Source organism: Cebus imitator, unplaced genomic scaffold (assembly GCF_001604975.1).
Source record: "Cebus imitator isolate Cc_AM_T3 unplaced genomic scaffold, Cebus_imitator-1.0 Scaffold124, whole genome shotgun sequence".
In the NCBI taxonomy this organism is placed as follows: domain Eukaryota; kingdom Metazoa; phylum Chordata; class Mammalia; order Primates; family Cebidae; genus Cebus; species Cebus imitator.
The window spans coordinates 4,799,863-4,804,782 of record NW_016107439.1 but is presented as its reverse complement, the minus strand read 5'-3'; the positions used below and the strand labels follow the sequence as shown (position 1 = coordinate 4,804,782).

The window sequence follows — 4,920 nt, the reverse complement described above, 5'->3', positions numbered from 1 at the left end:
TTTTTTTTTGAGACAGGGCCTCCCTCTGTCACCCAGGCTGGAGTGTTATGGTATCATCTTGGCTCACTGCAATCTCCACCTCCCAGATTCAAGTGATTCTCCTGCCTCAGCCTTCTGAGTAGCTGGGATTACCGGCACATGCCACCACATCCAGCTAATTTTTGTATTTTTAGTACAGACAGGGTTTTTGCCATGTTGGTCAGGCTAGTCTCGAACTCCTGACCTCAAGTGATCCACCCACCTCGGCCTCCCAAAGTGCTGGGATTACAGGCATGAGCCATGCTTGACCATGCCTGGACCCTGGATCTGCTTTTTATATCCCTTCTCAAGTGTGAGCAGATAGCCAAGGGCATTAGTTAGACAAGGAAAGCTTCTAACATGAAAGACAGAGACCTAAACAATGAAAAGACAAAAGCCGCTTGGGAAATTGGGTCTGTGCAAGAAGGAAAAAAAGCTTGCTCCAAAAAATCATTAAGCTTATCAGGGAGAAAAGAGAAGATACTGATACTATAAAACAAAAAAACAGAAAGAAATAGACACACAAACCACGCACATACAAATATATATGTATATATTCAGACAACAAAAAAAAACAGAGATTTTAATTTAAAATATTCATGATTACAGTCATGACAAACTTATTTTCAGCCTAGTCCAAAATAGCCGATATCTGAACAATATAAGTTTCTCATAGCCACCAAAAATAGAGAAGAAAAAAATTACCAATGAGATGATTTCTTTTTTTTTTTTTTGAAACAAGTTCTCACTCTGTCGCCTTGGCTGGAATGCAGTGATTCGATCTCAGCTAACTGCAACCTCCGCCTCCTGGGTTCAAGCAATTCTCCTGCTTCAGTCTCATGAGTAGCTGGGACAACAGGTGCCCACCACCACACCCGACTAATTTTTGTATTTTTAGCAGAGATTTAGTAGAGACCAGGTTTCACCACATTGGCCAGACTGGTCTGGAACACCTGGCCTCAGGTGATCTGCCTGCCTTGGCCTTCCGAAGTGCTGGGATTACATGTATAAGCCACCATCCAAGACCACCAATGTGATAATTAAATAAAATTTCCCAAACTGAAGAACGAAAGTTTCCAGATTCAAAGAGCCCAACACGATGGATGAAAACAGACCAAAACCTAGACACAATGTCATATAATTTCAGGCCTATGGAGGCCAAGAGAAAAAGTCTATAAACTTCCAGAGGGGACCCAGCAACTTGGTAACCTGGACACAGATCACAAAAAAAACTGAGGAATCAATAGAGTTCTGAATTTCTCAATAGCAATACCGCAAAGTGGAAGTCCATAGAACAACGCCTTCAAACTTGCCATCTTAGAAATCTACACTCAGCCAAACTATCAACTGTCGGTGGAAAACAGATATTTTCAGGCATCTATAGTCTCAGAAAAGGAGACCTCTATGTATCCTATTCCAGGAAGCTCCTTAAGGATGGGCTCGACCAAAAGAAGGGAGTCAACCAAGACCAAGAAGCCATGTGCTACAGGTACCAGGAGATCCAACACAAGAGACAAAGGATGAGAATCTCCAGAATGATGACAAAGGGAGCCCTGAGGGTGACAAGTGTGCCCATGTACCAAAGGCACCTGGTCTGGATTACAGCAAGCCAGTAGGCTCAGGAACAGCTTCTTGGGGAAAACGAAATTGACAAAATACCGGTCAGTTAAGCGCGAATTCAGAAAACTGGCCAAGAGCTGTGGGTTGAATCAATGAAGAGTGCAAAGTAAATAAAGTGAACAAAAAAATACATTATTAACTCCAAGGAAAATAAAAAGTTATGCTTGGCTTAGCTGTGACTTTTGATCTAACCATTATTCAATATTCTAACTACTGCAAGAATGGGAAAATAGGGAAGCTGTATTTACATTGGGGGTTAAAGGGAAAAAGAGAGCCAACTCATCATCTTCCACAGTGGGAAGTCAACATACAATGATTAAAACTGAAAAATTCAAGAAGTATCAACTACAAGCAATAAATGCCAAAGACTTACAAGTGGTTGTTTCTGGAAAGTGAGAAATATAACTTGGATAAAAGTTTAAAACTCTAAAACATGACAACACAAACTATGGCTTCTGTACCCACACATTTTTACATTTGTTTGCTTTTTCTTTGTTTCCCTAATAACACTCTGTTTTGAAACATTCCATCCTTGTTTCTCTATACAAAAGGATATGTAATTTTCTACATCTAGACTACAGTAGCTGTGGTCAACTGAGCTCTAAGCAGTCAGACATGGTGGGGAAATTCATTGCTCAATACAATCCCAGAAGAATTGGTTGAGCTAGGGTAGAGACAAGAAGGCAAGCCCAAGCAGAGGCGTGTTTGGAGGTGAAGGCAACTACTGAGCCCCTCCCCTCTGGGTTGTTTCTTATTTTTCCACAGAGTTTTTAAAATAGCATAAGCACATAGTACAGGATACTTTTATAATTGCCAATGACCATGAGCCAGTTTCACTCTTTTCCAACAGACTTGAATGCCCAATTTATGACCGTAATCTTAGGGGCCAACCAAGGCAGCTGGCCCCTAAGACTGTTAATCTGGGCTTGACATCAGTAACTCCACTTTGCCTGCTGTAGACTGGACAAGAAGGGAGCACAATAAAGGCTCTGAAGCAACAGACATCTACAGAGTATCTACAGAGCATCCACAGAGAACCAGCACCATGCTGAGGATCAACACCCGTGCTGACTCTGCAGACCAAGTACCCCTGCCCTGAACAATATGGTGATTCTTCTAGGGGTGAGAATCTGAGAGGGGAGGGGTGGAAGCCAAGGAGCTTCCTGCAGGCTGGGGCAGGAAGAAGAGGCATCGACCTGGTCAACCTGGAGGAACCTGTAGGCAGAGGTGTGGCTGGAGGCCCAAGGCCCAGTCTCCCAGCACTCAAGATGCCTGGAGGAAGGCAGAGAGGCCAGTAATTCCTCCTCAAGCATAAAAGTAGGCCAGACACCGCTCACAAGCCTTCCAACCTCCCAGTCAAGGGCCAACTTAAGGAAGCAAAGGTTACCATTCTCTGAGCTTTATTTTCCATGGTTTGGTAAAACATAGTTCCTGCCCTTTCGTAACTAGCTGCTGAGAAAACATGACTATCTTGATAAAGAATAAAGTAGGTTGAAAATGCTAGAGCCTACATTAATATTCTATATCCTTTCCTATTGGGGAAGATGTGAAAATTCTAGTTGGACCTTTCTGGGGCAAAGGTATTGCCAACTAGAGTAGAGCACTGATTTGCATGAATTGACACTTGCCCTACACAGTTCCACAGGCCAGAATGTACACACCCTTGTGAGAGGAGTCAAGATCATTAACATAAACACACCACAGTAAGCATCCTATGTTGGCAAGAGTGTAATATCTGGATCAGATTAACTGGAGTATGGGGAAAGTGTAAGTCTTTCATAAACATTGAAAATGTAACTAAACTAAAAAATACTTTCAAATCCATAATGTGAAAGTTACGCATACTTTCCTTTTTCCCTTGGAAATAAACCATAATATCCCTTACTCCAGGCGATTTTTTGCAGAGTAAGCAGCTACCAGTGTCACAACCTAAACTGTTAAATTCCAGACCTTATTTGGGAGATCCGCTGGTGTGTTTCTTTAGTAGAGAGTAATCTAGAAGTGAGTAAATTCTCAGAATTTCCCAAGAGGAAAATGGGCATTCACTGGAAAAACACAAGAAATACGCACAAAACTTAGAACTATTTTGGATAGTCTTCAAACCCACTTAGCCTTCAGCAGTCCTGTTGTTCCAAGTTAACATTAAGATCAATCTTTCGAATCAAATATTCCAGTTTCCAAAGAATAGCAATGGGTGAGATTGTTTCCAAACCTGGTGCACAGCACCATGTTATTCGTCCACGGGAAAAAAAGAAAAAAAAAAAAATCAAATCTACAAGAAATTTAAGATCCGAAGGAAAGTGCACACTCCCAGGTCAAGGCCCTAGTTTTTCCAAGAAGTACATATATTCGCCGGACACCTGTTTTCAATATTCAAACACAATTTCCCGGGGCGGGGTGGGGGGCGGGGGATGGCAGGGTGAGGAAGAGAACGTGAACTTGACTGGGCGAGGCACTTGGACACGTGCAACTGCGGAACATCTTGGCCAATACTGCCAAAGTTCAATCAAGATCGCACCACCGCCCAACCCGAGAGGAGTTGGGACGTGACCCCAACGCTGAACTTGCCGCGGGGCTGCCTCGGGCCTGGAACTTCAGAGGAAAGGGGCAGGTGTTTCTTAGGAGAGGTCAGTGCTGGAGTTGGGAAGTGGAGAGCCGACCGCTGGCAGGAAGGAGAGGCTAAGCCACAGCGCTCACCTGTCCCTCCTTCCCGGGCTCAGGGGGACCGGCCGCTCAACAGACACAGAGCGCCCGCGCTCACTGCGGCACGGAGAGGAGAAAATCCTTCTCCGTTCTTCGAGGGGCAGGTGGAAGCCACCTCTCGCCGCGCTCGTCCCCGTCCCCGTCCCCACCAGCCCCCCGCCCGGAGTCCCGCACTCCGGGGTCGCCCCAGCCGGCCCGCAACGCCCTTACCTGGCTGGAGTGCGGCTGCTGCGCGGAGCTGGGGAGACTGCGAGGTGCAGTCTGCGCCGCGGAGCCGGGAGCGAAGCGCCCCAGAATCTAGAGCCAAGCGCCTCGCCCCGCCCCCGATAGTCCCGTCCCGCCCCCGATCACCCCGCCCCACCCCGATTGCTCGCCCCTTGGACGCCCGGCCCCGCCCCTGATCGCCCGGGCACACCCTGTCCTCTAACGCCCCGCCCCGGTCACTTGGGCCCGTGGCGGCTGGTTTGCACAGCCCTGCGGCGATTTCAAGGCAAGTGGCCGGAATGGGTCGGAAGCGCGTCCCGGTGAGTTTCAGGGAGCGTCCCTTATGTTTCCGGGGGCAGCGATGAGCCTCCCTAG

The 4,920-nt window shown here is 46.6% G+C and overlaps 1 protein-coding gene across 4 annotated transcripts in view; it reads right to left on the bottom strand.

Moving 5' to 3' along the window:
- The window catches only part of TEC (tec protein tyrosine kinase), a 135,245-nt gene extending 130,582 nt beyond the window's left edge, over positions 1-4,663 (bottom strand). For all 4 annotated transcript variants that reach the window (XR_001828625.2, XM_017540318.2, XM_017540319.2 and 1 more), the window contains exon 1: positions 4,552-4,663. The gene's annotated coding sequence lies outside the window, so the exon portion shown is untranslated. The remainder of the gene's footprint in view (positions 1-4,551) is intronic.
- Positions 4,664-4,920: the final 257 nt, after the last annotated feature.